Source organism: Castor canadensis, chromosome 9 (genome assembly GCF_047511655.1).
Source record: "Castor canadensis chromosome 9, mCasCan1.hap1v2, whole genome shotgun sequence".
NCBI classification, from domain to species: Eukaryota; Metazoa; Chordata; class Mammalia; order Rodentia; family Castoridae; genus Castor; species Castor canadensis.
Window position 1 is genome coordinate 11619418 of NC_133394.1, and position 17787 is coordinate 11637204.

At 37.3% G+C, this 17787-nt stretch overlaps 1 protein-coding gene across 8 annotated transcripts in view; it reads right to left on the minus strand.

The window, feature by feature from the left end:
* The window catches only part of Inpp4b (inositol polyphosphate-4-phosphatase type II B), a 395691-nt gene that overhangs the window by 249624 nt on the left and 128280 nt on the right, over window positions 1-17787 (minus strand). The gene's annotated exons all lie outside the window — the stretch shown is intronic.

Consider the following 17787-nt stretch of genomic DNA (forward strand, 5'->3'; position numbering starts at 1 on the left):
AAACTTATCACATATGCATAGAAAACAAACTGAATCAAGAAACTCATGCTCTACTTCTAATTTGTCTACTCATTAGCTACTTGAATAGGTACATATTACTCATTTCTCTGGCTTTCCATTGCTTTTAATACAAAACAAAAAGTTGGTTTCTAACAGCTCTTCCATATAAACCCCATGCTCTAATCATTTCTATTATTCTCTTAAAGGTATCATTGGACATCATAGGTTTTTAATGGACTTGAGAAAAATCTCAAACACATTCTAGCCTCTTTTTATCCAACACCTTCCACCAACTTTTCTCCCAACAAACCAAATGCATAGCAAACCTGGGGAGAAACTGAACAAATATGGCTGAACCAAAACCAGAGGTGATATTCATATTCTTTCCTAGCATTTTATATGCCAATGAGATAAAGTTGAGTAATCAATATTTCAATCTACATGAACCAAAAAATGTCATCTCAGAGAGTATATGTTTGGGTTATTATCACGCTTGAAAGCAGAGTCATAAGAGAAGAAAAAGATGGATAGTTCATGGCCACAGCAATATTTCCATCTGATGTCAAGTTCTTCATTTCATCAGCAGAGATTTAAATATTTAAACATGCCAACGAAATATGGAAAGCAAAGAAGGGGCAATTTCGGCAACACAAATTTATACTTTCTTCTCACCCAGGTTATCAGGTACATTAATGACTAAGGCTCTTTAAAATCTGCCTTTAATGGAACTCCCCAATGCTTCATAATGAAATATTCGATCTTGCATACTGAAACATACAAATATGGTTTAAAAGACTAAAAGGGAAAATATAGAATCTTTTGCTTGTTTTTTTTTTTTTTTCAGTGCTAGGGCTCAAACCTTGGTCCTTGTAATCATGCATTCTACCACTGAGCCATATCCCAACCCCCAAAAAATATTTTAACATGGAACAATTTAATGACATTCTTTCTCTAAACGTCTTTCCCACTTATTCTGCTATTCTTAGCAGAGCAAAAGGAAAAAAGAAAAATATATACCTCTGGAAATGTTAAACAGCAAAATGTAAATAACTTCTCTATTTTGGAAATGCCACAGAGATGCAAACCAACAAATGACACTGCAAACATTTTGGGAAAACCATCATTAGCACTGTCAGTCTTTGTGGATATAAAGTAATACTAGTTTCATACACAGGAATTTACAGCTGTGAGACTTGCCTTTCATTTAAACCATCTAGACATATAACCAGGAAATGAAAATCTCACCCAGACAGGAAAATAAACAAAGGCATATGTAAACAGACAGACTAAATGAGTATATCCGGACAGTCTTTCTGGTGCTTACAATTCTACAGCTAGATATACTTAGGGTGCATGGAAATGTGAGTTCTTTTTAAGTATGTATAACTGAAAATACATTTATTCTGGATGACATTCACAAATATCAAAAGCCATACAGTTCTCTCAAACTGTCAAGTTAAACTTTTCAGCAGTTCTTAATGTTAATAGCTTACACACTTTAAGTTTTAGTCCTTGTTTGTTTTTTATTTTCTCACCTTTTCCCTTATAATATCATCGATTTTCCTTCTGAAGAGCTATCACAATTCTGTATTTCCATTTGGATCCCAATTTCCTGATCTAGACCTCTAAATTCCTTTTGCATTGATCTCATTATTTTATATTCTGTAAGTTTAAAACCAAACCCTTTATGTCTTCAAGCACAAACTCATTTGTATCAATGGCATGCCATTTTTAAAACCATAGCCAAAACTATTCCATTTCTGTGTATGCTACATGTATCTTATGTTACATTTGAAGAATCTACTTCCTGTTCACTGGTTTCTTTCTCTTTTACTCTGTTCATGCTGTTCTCCTTGTAAATCCAGTTATCACTATTTTATCTTCTTTCCTATATTTAAAGTTTTTAGACATGCCAATCCCTACTCACAGAGGTGAATAATACAGCCTGACTTTCAAGGTTTTATGTCAGGACCTGTCAACGTTTATGAACAGTTCAGTATTTTTGGTTCAAACTGATCTATCTCATCATGTACCATAAAATAATAGTTTGGCTTAGTGGAAAATGCAGTGACCTTTGTGTAACAAAGTCCATGGCTATGACACTGTATCTCTGTAGAGTAAATAGCTGTGTGTTTGGGAATAGGCAGCTCAGCCTGTATCTCCCAGTGCTATCCAAATATGAGGAATTCCACTAATATAAATGAGCTGAACCAAATTTTATCCTCTTCATGACTCCATTTAAAATAAGTGACAAGTTACTGTTTGAAATTTTGTTTTAATGATAACCATGAAATATAAACTGTCTCCTTAAAATAAAAAATACTTTATCAACAAGATGAGAAAACAAGGTTGGTTTCTCAGAAACATCTTTGTAATTAATTTAAAGCAACCAAAATTACATTACAGTTAAAAGACATCATGATCTGCCAGTTGGGTCCTAGTTGTAGGCGACATAGAGTAAACATGCTCTCCCCCATCACACACACACACCAAATGAAGTGTAAAATCTGGACAGAAGATATGAGGCAATTATAGCATTTGAGAATTCTGAAAGGAATTAGCACCACACACACGGAAGAAGGTCAAAATCTTTAATACCAGCAGTGAGTTGAACATTTTCCACTTTGCTATCCCTTTACCTAGATGCAACATGGCCCCAAGCCCAGATATGAGCTTTGGAGAGTTAGAGAGATTCCAGAACTCTAACTCTAATGGTGTAAAAAAGAGAACTTCTGATGCTAAAAGATTGAAGGGAGATCTCTTTTTCCTTTTCTATTCTCTCATGCCTCAGCTCCCATGTAATCTTTTGGTGACAGTGGTGGCAGCAATAAAAGTGTCTGCATCCAGGGCTCACAGGTTGCTCTGAAAACTCACAGGTTCCTACAAAATTATGAAAGAGGAAAAGATTCCTCTCTGATTGAAGAACTGCAATGCCAAGGGTGTAGCTTGAATGCCCTTTACCTTTTATTTCCTCCCATTCTCTTGCCAATTAACTCCAGAAGAGGATAGAGCCGCATAGCAGAGGGGATAAATAAAATGTAAGTCTCTAGCTAAAGAATGAAACAGGGAGGCCACAGGAAACTGGAGTGTGCCCTGGAGGTTGAGGAGAAAAAGAAGCTTAGGAAAAGGACTTCTTAATGTTGTTTGTGAACTTCCAGCCTTGCCGGAGACTGTGCTTGCATGGATCTGACATGAACAAGTGTACCAGAGACTTTAGGTAGTGATCTATGTGCTGGATCCCCACAGAGGGTCCAAATAGTCACCTGGATAGCAGACATGAGGGACATATTCAAATAACATTGCCGAAGCTTTGCAACAGAAGTGAGACAAAAACTACAGATTTTCACAGGACAAAAGGCTAGCAATGAGCAATGGAGACCGTATTTTCTTTATAAAGATTACAGTTCAAAAAGATTAGGTCCAAAATAAATAAGATCTTTAGGAGTAACTCTAATAAAATGTAGAAGATTTTTATGCTGAAAATTATAAATTTCAATGAAATAAACCAAAGAAAATATAAATAAATAAACATACTTCAATCCTGGACTGGAAGGTGCAGCATTATAAAGATGACCATTTTCCTCATACTAATCTATAGATTTGGAGTAATGTCGATCAAAACCCAATCAATTATTTTGGAAATTGATAAGCTGATCTGAAAATTTATACAGACAGGAAAAGGAAATAAAATGGACTTTTTGACAAAAAAGAAAATAATGACGAAATTGCGCTAATTGATTTTAAAATGTACTGTAAGTCTATAGTAATCAAAACTGTATGGTTCAGGTGAAAGGACAGACACATTGATCAATGACATAAAATAGACAATATGGCCCATTAATTTTTGTCAAAGTTATGGGAAGTCAATGGAGAAAAACAAAGTCTTTTCAACAAATGGTATTGAACAAATGTATTGGAACAACTAGATATTCATTTGTTTAAGAAAATGAAACTATACTTAAACTTTACAACTTAACAAATAACATCATAAAGTAGTTCATATACATAAATGTAAAACACATAAATATATGATGTTTTTAAAATGATGCAGTGGAAAATCTTTGTGAACCAGACTTAGGCAAAATATTCTTAAATCTGACACCAAAATCAAGATCCATAAAAGAAAAATAATCAATGAAATGAATTTTATCAAAACTGACAACTTTTACTCTGTGAAAGACATTGTTATAATAATGAAAAGGCAAGCTACTGATGAAGAGAAAATATTTACAAATCATGTCTGACAAAGAATTTGTATCAAAAATATATAAAGAGCTCTCAAAACTTGACAATATGAAAAAACCTATTTAATAAATGTACAAAACACTTGAACAGATATGTTTTTAAAAGGGGAATCCATGGATGGTAAAATGCACATGAATTGATACTGAACATCTTAGGCAATTAGTTTGTAATGAAAATTAAATTCACTATGATATGCCACTTTAACACCTTAGCCCGGCTGTCAAGGATGCAGATTGACTGAAACTCTCATGCATCGCTGGCATGGAAAATAGTGTGACAGGTTCTTATAAAGTCAAACACTTACATATATGACACAGTAATTCCAACTCTATATATCTTAGAGAAATGAAAGCTTCTGATCACATAAAAAAAACTACACACAAAAAATTTAATAATTAATTCATAATTACTGAAAACTAGAAACAATGAAAACATTCTTTAATGTGAAGGGTTAAACCAACTGTGGCACACCATACTAGGACGACTACCCATCAATAAAGAGAAACTCTTTTTTTTTTTTTTTCATTTTTCTTTTATTATTCATATGTGCATACAAGGCTTGGTTTATTTCTCCCCCCTGCCCCCACCCCCTCCCTTACCACCCACTCCACCCCCTCCCGCTCCCCCCCTCAATACCCAGCAGAAACTATTTTGCCCTTATCTCTAATTTTGTTGTAGAGAGAGTATAAGCAATAATTTGAAGGAACAAGGGGTTTTGCTGGTTGAGATAAGGATAGCTATACAGGGCATTGACTCACATTGATTTCCTGTGCGTGGGTGTTACCTTCTAGGTTAATTCTTTTTGATCTAACCTTTTCTCTAGTACCTGGTCCCCTTTTCCTATTGGCCTCAGTTGCTTTAAGGTATCTGCTTTAGTTTCTCTGCATTAAGGGCAACAAATGCTAGCTAGTTTTTTAGGTGTCTTACCTATCCTCACCCCTCCCTTGTGTGCTCTCGCTTTTATCATGTGCTCATAGTCCAATCCCCTTGTTGTGTTTGCCCTTGATCTAATGTCCACATATGAGGGAGAACATACGATTTTTGGTTTTTTGAGCCAGGCTAACCTCACTCAGAATGATGTTCTCCAATTCCATCCATTTACCAGCGAATGATAACATTTCGTTCTTCTTCATGGCTGCATAAAATTCCATTGTGTATAGATACCACATTTTCTTAATCCATTCGTCAGTGCTGGGGCATCTTGGCTGTTTCCATAACTTGGCTATTGTGAATAGTGCCACAATAAACGTGGATGTGCAGGTGCCTCTGGAGTAACAGTCTTTTGGGTATATCCCCAAGAGTGGTATTGCTGGATCAAATGGTAGATCGATGTCCAGCTTTTTAAGTAGCCTCCAAATTTTTTTCCAGAGTGGTTGTACTAGTCTACATTCCCACCAACAGTGTAAGAGGGTTCCTTTTTCCCCGCATCCTCACCAACACCTGTTGTTGGTGGTGTTGCTGATGATGGCTATTCTAACAGGGGTGAGGTGGAATCAGTGTGGTTTTAATTTGCATTTCCTTTATTGCTAGAGATGGTGAGCATTTTTTCATGTGTTTTCTGGCCATTTGAATTTCTTCTTTTGAGAAAGTTCTGTTTAGTTCACATGCCCATTTCTTTATTGGTTCATTAGTTTTGGGAGAATTTAGTTTTTTAAGTTCCCTGTATATTCTGGTTATCAGTCCTTTGTCTGATGTATAATTGGCAAATATTTTCTCCCACTCTGTGGGTGTTCTCTTCAGTTTAGAGACCATTTCTTTTGATGAACAGAAGCTTTTTAGTTTTATGAGGTCCCATTTATCTATGCTATCTCTTAGTTGCTGTGCTGCTGGGGTTTCATTGAGAAAGTTCTTACCTATACCTACTAACTCCAGAGTATTTCCTACTTAAAGAGAAACTCTTGACACACAACATGTATGCATTTCAAAGAAGGTACACTGAACAAATGAAGGTCCCAAAGGTTATAAACTATCTGATTCCACTTGTTTGATATTGTTTCAGTGATTGTCAGGGGTGGTTGTGGGTGAGGTGTGAAGGAAAGGGGGCAGCAGGAAGGGGTTTCTTTTTCTTTGCGGTGATGGAACAGCTCTGTATCCTGGTTACAGTGGTGTTACAAGAATTTATTCATGAGCTACAATTCATGGACTGCAAAGTAATACTCAATCCCACACTGCAGATGAAATATTATAAAAGAGAAAGGACACCGCCATTTTCTCTGATAGGATTTAGTAGCAAATAAAAATAGCAATTTGGTCTGGGAATATAAAAACTGTACTTATTAAAAGGCCGTTCTTTTCCATGTCAATCAAATCTAATTTCTGGCATTTAATTGGGATGCCAGCATCAAAGTATGGATTTTATCCCATGCACTGTGCTTTTGAAGTATCTCAGACATTGGAAATGTAATGGATGAAATGAACAAATTCCACATGAACAATGAGAAGCAAATCATCAGGACGGATAGGGAGATGCTCATCCAAGGAGATACCATAAATCTCCCAGCCAATGACCCCAATCAGGATGGAAATCAACAGGCCCTTACTGCTTAAAATGAGTCACATTTGGACCTACAGAAAAGAAACTATTGATATGATCTTCATTTTATTTATTCACATTTTAAATCTGAGTAAGCAGAGGCTACTGAAGGAGGAAGGAAATATCAAGAATGGAATCACAGAAGAGTACACACAAATGGCTGGGAGTCCTTCCTTAGTACAGAAATGTTTTTAAAAGCAAAAAGCATATACATTTTTAAGGCTAGGTTCCAAGAATCTTGAGAGTTATCTGAACAATTTTTTTTTTCCTTCGACAAAACTTTTTACATGAATGGGTTTCAGGTAACACAAAAGTAGTGAAAATGCTCTTGGACCCTCTGAAAACATCCACAGATAACAAGCATGGAAAATTAATCAGCTAAATACTAATGATGGGGCAATGGGATTCAAATTTGGAACCATGTACTATTTTATCAGAATTCTTTGTGCTTTGGGGTTTATGACAGGTTTAATAATAGGAAAGAGTGTGGTGAGACACCTATAAAAATGCAAGCACTGAAAGGTCAAAATTATACAGTGTAGGAACATAATTTTAAAGTATAATGTATTTTAAACCTGTGTAGTCAGAAATTCACTGAGTTTTAAATTATGGGAGCATGTGCTCTAAAACTAACAATTCTATTGCTTGCTTATGTTTATATGCTTAGTTGCACCTGGGTGTGTTTAAATTCTTGCTATTCAACTATAAAATCTTCTAGTTTGAAAATTATATATTTTTTATCTTTTCATCTAAAGTCATTTTTCCACCAAAAATGTTTCTAAGTACATACATAAAACTCTGTAGAAATAAAAGTGCAAGTTTAAAATTAATGAGAAACATATTAGTTTTCAAACACATATTAGGGATCCACTTGTATTATTAAGTACATTCCACGCATAAGAATACAAGAGAGAGAAAAAAATAAAAAAATTCCTGCCCTCATGGAATTTCCATCCTCATGGTAAATAATTAAGTGATACATCAGAAGATGGTGAACACTCTGGAGAAAAGTTAAGCAGGGTAAAAGCTTTAAATGAATGCTGAATTGGGGCTGCTACTTCACATTATGTAGTCGGGAAAGGCTTCTCTAATAAAGTGCCATTTGAACAAACATCTAACGGAAGAATAAAGTGAGCTGTATATTTTCCTAGTATCAAGCTCTTTCCAGGAAGAAACAGATGGTCCAAAGGCTTTATAATGAAACATGGTCACCATGTTCTTGGAATCAGAAAGTGCCAAGGCTGCTCAAACCAGGTAGGTCGGGAAAGGAGGACGAGAAGACTAAGTTAGAGAGGCATGCATTAGTTTTCTACTGCTGTATCACAAATTCCCGCAGGCTCAGGAACTTAAACAGCACTTCCAGTTTTCTCATAGCTTCTACAGATGAGCAGTCTACATGGGATCCCAGGGTCCTCCAGGTATAGCTAAGTTGAAATCAAGATGCAGGCTGGACTGCTTTCTCATGTGGACACTAGGGAAGAGCCCGCTTCCATGGTTGATTGTAGAATTTATTTTCTTATGGCTGTTTGCCTGAGGTCCCCATGTTCTTGAAAATTGTCATCTTGAATGATACTGAGTTCTGAGGCCACATTCAAGCTCTGGTTTCCAGGTTGCTTCCATAGCAGTTCACAACATGGTGATAATTCTTCAGGACCAGCAGGAGAATTTCCCTCTCTAGTCAGCTAAGATGGTATGTTACAGGTAGCTATCCCAGCTACATATGTATAACAAAAGTGACTAGCCTGTCACCTGTGGCATAGATGACATCTGATGAAGAGAGTGGCTCTGTTCTGCCTGGAAGGGGGGGAGGCAGCCCAATTAATCATACACAGGTAAATAAATGCAAAAACAAAAAAATAAAAAAGGCAGGGCGGGAGAAAGTGACTCTGGCACCACATTCACAGGTTCCACACTGAAGGGAGGATACTGTACACAGCACATTCAGCAGTGGGTGATCTTAGGGAACATTCAAGCCTTCTGCCTCCCAGGACGAAGCTCATCTAGATAGAGCTTTACAGGCCACTGTAGGAATGCCATCTTTTCTTTGAGTGAGATAGAAAACAACAGAGAACTTTGAATGGACATAAGTTTTAAAGTGACAACTTGGGCTTCAAGTGCAGAAAATGAACTGTGGGAAGATCATGAAGATGAAAGATATCAGGATGTGGTTGAGACAGGTAGAGTCTAGTTTTATTTTGAAGGCAGAGCTAATAAAATGTTGTAATGCGTTGGATGTAGAGAATAAAGTAAAGAGAAATCAGAGACAATAGGGATTTGGACCTAAACAGAGGGAATGGTGGCATTGCACTTTTGTGAGATGGGGAGATTGTGAAAGTAAGCAGGACTTAGAGAGAACGGTAGATAGGAGGCAGGAAGGAAGAATTCAGTTTCCAATACTTTTGGTTTGCGACACTATTCAAAGTTCAGTTATCACTATGCAGTTGGACTTAAGAGTCAGGAGTTCAAGGGGCTGTTTAATGTTCTATACTATTGAAGGATCTGACTTTAGACAGAAAGCAGGTATTCATCATAATGACTAGAGATCAGGCAGAGAGGCTGGTCAATATGACATGAAAAATTGCCAAATTCCTGTCCTCATTTGAAACAGAAACCAAATAAATCAGCCGAGAAGAGAAGAGCAGAGACAGTATGGGAAGATTTCAGAGACAGAAATATAGTCATCATCAGAATATAGCTGCTGTGGGCTGATGAGTAGCATAGGGGTAAAATACATCCTCAGCATGTCCTTAGCTGGGTTTGATACCCAGCATACAAAAAGGAATATAGATTGTATTAAAAGCTTTGGCACTATATGAAAGAGAATGACTGAAGAGTGAAAAGAGAAGAAGTCCTTCGCTAAATTGAGGTTTAAAACATTTCGGCATTTAGAGGTCAGGGTGATGAGAAGCAACCAGCAAAAAAAAAGAAAAAAGCTGTAGGATGGACAAAAGAAAGTCTGGTGTCCTTAAGTGATGAATGTGTTTTTATTATTTTATGAATTTTTATCAGGATGTATTTGTTACATGGGGCGGGGGGGGTTATAGTGACAATTCCGATTAGGCTTATATTGTATATTAGTTATATTGCCCACTTCCTCCCTATCCTACTTAAAGGAATTACAGGAGCTTTCTTTGCTCTTATATGCTTTAAGGAATGAGTGATTGGTCCAGCAAATAGACATGCCAGTAATGGAGTGCTCTCCACTGGATTTAGCAACATGGGGCCACTGCTGACCATGACAAGTACTCTTTAGGTAATGTGATAGGGATGAAAGCCTGAGGAGGTTGGTTCAACAGACAATCCAAGGAGGTGAAGTGGTAGAGACAGAGGAGGGAAATAGAGCGTGAGTTGGAAGGATATGTGTGAGATCAAACTTGGATGGCATTTTTTAATGCTAATATACATCTAGCAGGTAATAATTTATGAGCAAGAGGACAAAGGAGATCCTTGCTAGAATAATGCTCTTAGGTGAGAAGAGGTGGAATCTAAAACACTCAGAGGAGGACTGGCTTTAGCTAAGTGGACATTCATCTAACAGGAGGGCAGGCAGAGTTGATGCAGACAGGATGGTATGTAAAGTGTGGGAAATGGTTAAATTCCTCTTCTCAGTGAAACAGAAACCAGATAAATTAGCTGAGAAAGAGGAAGATAAGAGAGATTTTAGAGGTTCTAGGAATGAGGTAGTCAAAAACAATGGTCCAAGACAGTGGGAGAGTCAACATACCAGAAAAATAACCACTGCAGTGTTAGGGCACTCGTGAAATTAGGAGTCATGTACCCAAATGTAAACTGTAAGCCCAGAAGTCAGGTGTTCCCAGCTCATTTAGTTGCAAGGACACAAGTGTGGAATAGGTCAGCTTATCTGGGGTTAGTTAGTTTGGCTATTTTTAACCAAACCAGTTGTTTTTATTTTTCATTAAATGGTTAATTACGTGTTTTGGTGATGAAGCAAAGCAACAGGAGAGAAGATCACAGGCTTTGAGAATGTGTTTGTGGGAACTGTTCTGTGATTTCTTAGGAAGGGACCATAGAACCTTACCTGGGTAAGAAGAGAGGATGTGGGGGAGGGGCTGTGAAGGACAGAGCATCAGTGAGTCAGCATAGTCTTGGGGCAGCTAGAGGGAGTGTACTGGAAAGATGAAAGTCAGAAGAGTGCTTAAAATGGAGACTCTGGAGGGATGAAGTTAATGATGAGAACTTGAGGATGACCTTGGGAATGGGTTACTGACGCAGGGTCAGAAAAGCATGAGGTCAATGAATTGAAAGGTCATTTTGTGACAACTGAATCCAAAAAGTTTGAAAAGAGTAGTGAGACACAATGTGTCACAAGTTAAAATTTTCATATAGTGGAGAAAGGTGACATCTGGAGGGGACCTCAGAAATGTGGGAAATCAGAGGGTGGAGGCAATAAACATCAATCCAGAGGGCAGTTTCAGAAGACACCTTCGTACACCAGCTACAAAGGACAGCCTCTTAACAGGGAGATGAACCACCCTCCCTCCACCGAAAGAAATCACTGAAGAGAGGGCAGGGGTCGGAGGAGAGGCCTCAGTTATCAGAGCAGAGTTGGGGAGCACAGATTATTATGGCCAGAACGGCGGGTTGAGTGGACAAAAGATAGAAGAATGAGTTCCAATGTGGATGAAGGCTGACTAGGGAATCCGGAACTTTTGCAAGTGGCAAATCATCAGAGAATGAGTGACCCTTACAAACACAATTAAGAAACTCAGTTTATCTATGCAAAATACACGAGTGTAAATAAGGTAGTACTAATTATAAGTACTACAGAGACTCAGAGGACCCTGTTTTCTGATTTTAATTTCTTCTGCTATATATTCTGAACTCTGCATTACAAATTCATCTGGTCATTATTTTAGAGGTCAAAATGTGACTGCTTTCACAGTTGAAGTCTATATAGAACCATAAACTTTCCTACAGAACTTTTTCATTGTTAAAAGGAAGTAATAAAAGCAAAGGTTCGAGATTTTTGCTACATTGAAACTTTGGCATTGAGTAAAACCAAAATTTCTGCTTTTACTCATGAAAAATGAATTCTGAAGATCAGCAAAAATGTATTAATGGTTTTGTACCAGTTTTTCCACATAAAGTACCCAGGAAAGCAGTCTACTTCTTTCTCTACATATCTTCCTTTAAGACATCATTTCAAGATTTCTGCTTATAAATAAGTTTTGGTATTTGACAGGCTGAGGTTCTAACTGTTAGGAAAAACGAAGAAAGCTCACGAGAAAAGTGTCACGTCCATAGAGCAAGGCTTAATGGCAGGCCCAAACTGCCAGGCTGGCCGGGGGAAAAGATGGCACAGCCCCAGGTCTGGGCGAGCAGTGGCTTTTATAGCAGGGGGAGGGGAAGGAAGTTAGTACAGGTGCAGTCATCTCTGGTAGGGGTGGGGCTGTCTTAGAGCACGGGAATTTGTTTAAGGGCTGGGCTGCCATTTTGGCTGATTCACAAAATGATGGCATTATTGTTCTATCACTAACAGGATTTAGACATATGTAAAAATGAGAACTCATGAAATTAAAATTTCAATTCAACAGGGATGATTATATATCCTTTTGTAAATTTTTGAGAATTTGTAATGAAATGTGTTTTTAATAAAAAATTCACTAGTCTTAACTAACTCTGGATGTAGCCATTTTTATTCTTGTTATTCTGACATAGAATCCTCACAACTCTTATTATTGGGATTGAATAAAATCATGTAATTCTTCAAGCTGAGCATAACTTTCAGTATCATCTAATACAATCTGTAGAAACTGAGTCATCAGTAGAGCTAGGAGTTAACCAAGAACAGTAGGAATCAAAAGACTACATCTAATTTTAAAAACAAATTATTTCTGAAAGCGAAAACAATTAAGTGGTGGTAACTTGCATGCTGATTGGGTAGTAAGTTTTTTTGTTTTTTCTTTGAAAATCTTCATAGCAAATGGTAATGGTTTGGTTTGGTTTAGCTCTCCACAGTATTGTCCGGAGCTCTGAGGAAATTTTTCTCCTGATAAACTAGTTGATCTTTCTTCTGGGCAAGAGATGTTTTGGTATGCTCTCATCTCTTCTTGGGAATTTCTTCCTTTTAGTTTTCTTCTCAAAGCCTGTACTTTTATCTAGCAGCAGAGCTTTCTCATATATCTCCTTTGTGTCTGGAGTTATGTAGTTCTTTACGCATCGAGAGAATTTTTCCTTATATGCATCTTCATTTTCTTATAATCTGCAATGTTCTGATCCATGATATGATTCAAAATTATTTCTGCATTGAACTCTTTCCTCTCTGAGGTGTAACAAGGGAGTTATTCAGTACTGCTCAGGACAATTTTCCATCTAAAACTCCCTTCAAAGTCTCAAAACACTTTATTTTCAGAGTATTTTTGGCAAGAACTGCATCCAAACACAAAACATTTTTACACTATACTTTGGGAGTTCATGGGCACTCACTGCACAGACCATCCTATCCTCTTTCATAAGACCATGTACCATCTGTCAGTCACACAGTCACCTGTATCTGGATGTGTTGTGTTTATTTTTATCCTAGATTATTACACACATCCACCATGCTTATGTATGTTTTCTCTCAGCTTCTTTTAACTTCACTGGTATCTGTTGAAGTGGGACTTATTCTTGACAACCTTAACAAACCCCAGTCTGCCTCTATAGCTTAAAACATACTTGCAGCAATGGTAGAATGTTTATATTTTGATTATTACTGCGATCAACAAGAAAATACAGTTGATATAATAAAAAGAGTATGATCTTAAAAGTCTATTCAATGAACTCTATCAGAGTCTAGTAACTCTTGGTTCTAGTTGCTTTGAGTTTCCATAGCAAAACACCACTGACTTGGTTGGGGGGTGGGGCTTAAACAACAGAAATGTCTTATCTAGGAGCTGGAAGCTTGAGATTAGGGTTGGGTTCTGGTGAAGGCGCTTTGTCTTGCAGATAACTACCTTCTAGCTATGTCCTCAGAAGAGGGAGGGAGGGGGAAGAAGAAAGGATGGAAGGGAAAGAGGGAGAGCAAAGAGAGACACAGAGAGAGAGAGGGAGGGAGAAGTTCTCAGGTGTCTCTTCTCATGAGAGCACAAATCTCATCAGGAAGGCACCATCCTAATGAACTCATTAAACATAAACACTTCTCACAATCCTCATCTCCAAAACTATGACATTGGGGATTAGGGCTTCAACATATGACTCTGGAGAGGACCCAAGCATTCAGTCCTATCACTCTTTAAACCTCAAACCTAAAAAGTATTAGAATCTAACAATATTAGCCATTATTCATTGCTTCTGCTTTATACGGATCTCCTCCAAATTATGTTTATCAGTATCTGGGATGTGTTATTTTAATATATCTTTGATTACTAAATCCGGCTCATCTTCCTTCAAATAAGGATGTTACTGCACTTCTATGAATTCTTCAGCTTAGAAATTATCTTCTCTCATCCTTTTTTTTTTCTCTCATTTTCACCATATTGGTACACTATACTGTTGGGCAATGCACTTAACAATCCTTAGCTTAATTTCCTCATCTATAAAATAAGGATAATATTACCTGCTTTAACAATATCTTGCAGCCTAAATGAACTATTAGGTGCAAGCACATAGTAAATTACTATTATTTTTTTGGCAGTATAGTTGTTGGAAGCAGAAAAATAAGGGCATATAAGCAGTACTGATATTTTGAATCCCAGAACATTGCTTGGGTTAATCTTCAGCCTCATAGATTAAATTTTCTATAATATCAAATTACTATTTCTTCTGTTCAGCATGTTTTTATTTAAGCCATTATGTGTTTTTATCTTTATTATACTCTTCCCTCTCCATCTTGTTTTTGCTTAATAAATTGATGTTATTGGATTTTTTGAAAGCACTGAACACTTTCTAAAATATCCTTTCATCAATGAATTTTAAAACTTTTGTGATTTTTCTCTATTAACTCAGAAATTTGCTTCTCCTGACTATAATTTAAGATACTTTCCTACACTTCAGAAAGTAGTTTCATTTTTTTCTTCATGAACACATTCTTATAAACGGAAGGCCTCTGAACTTGACAATGTTCAAAACTGAACTCCCAATCTTTCTCTTAAAACTAGCTGCAGGCTGTGTCTCCTTACTCAGCAACTTTTCCATTGTTTTCAGTATCTAGACTAAAATCCTTGGATTCATTTTTATTTCTTTTCTTTCATTTCTCACATCCACAAAATCACCAAACCACATTTGTATTTTTTTCAAAATGAATCCAGAATGCAACCCTGTCTCACCACCTCTAACCTACCTCTCAGGTGAGATATGGTGGCTTACACCAACCTTGAGAGTGACGCCTCCTATCTGGTCTCCAAGCTCCCACGCTTGCCCTCCCAACACAATTTAAAGCATGTCACTTCTCAAAATACTGTCATGGCTCCCAGCTTTACTCAGGTTGAAGGATGAAGCAAGTATAATAGCTTCCATCCCTATAACAGCTGACCTTCATCACCCCAATGATACTTAGCATAAATCTTTAACTCTGCTCCGCATGCTGCTCTCTGATAGTTGCCTCACAGGACTCTACTGTTCCCTGAATACACCACACAAAAATACTCCCTTAGAGCCTTTGCATTAACCATGTGTTTGCTTGATATGCTTTCCCTCAAATGGCACCCAAGCAGTGTGATTTGCACTGATTTCCCATTGGATCAGGCTGGCAATAAGTGAAGGAAATGTGCAACCAAAGACAAGTAGGCATCAAATACCCTGGAATTGTTGGATCCTTATTTTTGAAGAAAGAAAAAACTATTCAGCACTTAGTGTTATGAGATGCTTAGGTTGATGCTGCTGATGCTAATGGTGACCATTATTTACTGGAGGCTATGTGTGTAGCAAGTACTATTTCAAATGCTTTGCATGTGTCAGTTTTTAAAAGTCTCAAATCAACCCAATGAAGTGCATGCATGCTTCATAATAAGCATGCACTTATCATAACAAGTGCATACTAACAAATATTATAAATACCAGTTCTATGTTTTTTACCATTTTCCCCTCACTGGGGCCTTCATATATCTTAAATTGTCTCAGTCTATTTTTCAAATGAACTTGGCAGAAAGGATAACCTGACTTGAACAGTGTTTGCTACAAGGACTAGTGGGTGTCCAAGGAAAAGGGAGACTGCATGAAAGAAAAAGTAGGGAGAAAAATGCTTCATATTTCCATTAAATATAAAGGAATACTTTTCTATCAATCTGGCTTATGAATCTATAATTTAAGCTCTTCTTGCTGATATTATTCTCATTACTAGACAGGTTGGGAAACTTAAGCAAAGTAATTCTCAATCATAATGATGACTGTGAGATGCCCCGAGAACTCCAACCAATACTTCTGTTTCTAAAGACTTCTTTAAATTTGATCCTGGAAGGACGATCTTCCATGAACACAGAGGTTATCTAATAAAGGTTAAAACCTTTCCTTGTATAACTCACTAATCAGGTTTTCTCAGCAATGTGAACATACTCCCTGACCCCTTCTCTCACCTACAAGGAAGTCATAGATGGAGACAATCCTGGGGCAACCGACACTTGGGATTTAGGCCTCATCTAACTCAAAGTCCTCATTTTAGAGAAGACAAAATTGAAGCACAATAGTCTACTTCCTGAAGTCATGTTGAGACAGGCTGGACACAGGACAGTTTGGGACTCTTGCAACATATATGACTTAATTCTGTATTTCATGGTGAACATTCTTCTCTTTCTCTGAGCCTTCTTTTCAGTTGCCAATAGGTGTAGATTATTCACACTCTGGTGCAAGGACAACTCAAATCACCCCCACCTGGCCCTGGGATCACCCTGCTCCTCCCCAGTCATCAATTATTGATGGCTAGGAATCACCAGGTTCTTCCCTTCCGATAGGTTAGCATAGGTTTTTAAAAAGTACTTGGAAAGAGAAAGTCTCTCTATGATTCTGGCTCTCACCTGACACACCATGGCCTTCTATAACACCTCTCCTTAATCTTTAATAAATGCCATTACCTCCCTTACTACACCCATGTGTCCTGCCTAGATGCTTCCACATGTAGCACAAAGAATTTAGAAATCTTCTGATCAGAAACTGCACTTACCAACAACATGTCTACTTCATGGAGAACTCACACCATAACTCTTAGGAGTGATGTGAGTTAGATTCTAGTCCCAGATAATACATGTAGTCTACACAACAGTCCTACAGCCTGCCATGGGACTTCATGAGTCACCTTTATGTGCTGATTATGAATATGGACCACTCAAAAATAAAAGGGGGAACTCTCGCATAATGACTACTCATGTGCTGTTATAAAATTTTGTTTTGTTCTCTACTGGCAGCCTCCCTTCTGATTTCATGGGTACCCAGAATCCAACACTCAAAATCAGTTCTAGAAGGATACTCTCCTTATCACTTGGAAACTTGTTAGCCTTCCTTTCTGACTTCATCTTTCTGTAGGGAAGGCATTCATTAGAACATCTACAAAGTTCTTTTGGAGCTTTTGGTGTGAAAAAGGGAAAATACTTTCCAGAAGAAGTATGCATTCCTATCTTTCATTGACATACTCCCTGAAACTCAAAATTTTGTTGCATCACTTCCATGACCAAAACTCTTTGGACTCAAAGAATTTAAAGATGTTACAAAAATAATCCTTGAGAAAAATAATACAATTCCATAACAACCAGTTCTATGTGTTTTTTACCATGTCCCCTCCTTGGAGCCTTCATATATCTTGTATGGTCTCAGATCTATTTTTCAAATTAACTTGTTCAAGGAAAGGGAGGATGGCATGGAAGAAAAAGTAGGGATAAAATGGTTTCTTTTCTCTCTTAACATACAGGGGATACTGTTCTTTAAACCTGGCTTATGTATCTATAATTTAAAGTTCTTCTGAGTAGCATTATTATCGTTACTAGACAGGTTGAGAAATAGAAGCACAGTAATGAACTCCTGATGACAACAGTGGAGCCTTAACTTTCTTCGGTGTTAAAATCTCAAACCCATCTGACATG